Genomic DNA, 206 nt, shown 5'->3' with positions numbered 1-206 from the left:
TGTGGAAGAGAGTACGGTAGGATATAAGAGAGATGATAAAGGGTTAGGGAAGAACAAGGGTATATGAAGATGTGGGATGAAGAGAGGAGGGAAGAAGGGTAAATGAAGTAGCCGGGAATAGAGAGGGTGGAATGACAAGGGTGAGAGATGTGGACGTCATACACGAGCCCACTGATGGACACAAGAGGGTCCTTCGCTCGGGGTGA

Source organism: Penaeus monodon, chromosome 28, assembly GCF_015228065.2.
Source record: "Penaeus monodon isolate SGIC_2016 chromosome 28, NSTDA_Pmon_1, whole genome shotgun sequence".
In the NCBI taxonomy this organism is placed as follows: Eukaryota; Metazoa; Arthropoda; class Malacostraca; order Decapoda; family Penaeidae; genus Penaeus; species Penaeus monodon.
The sequence above is the reverse complement of the archived record's forward strand: the minus strand, read 5'-3'. Positions refer to the sequence as shown.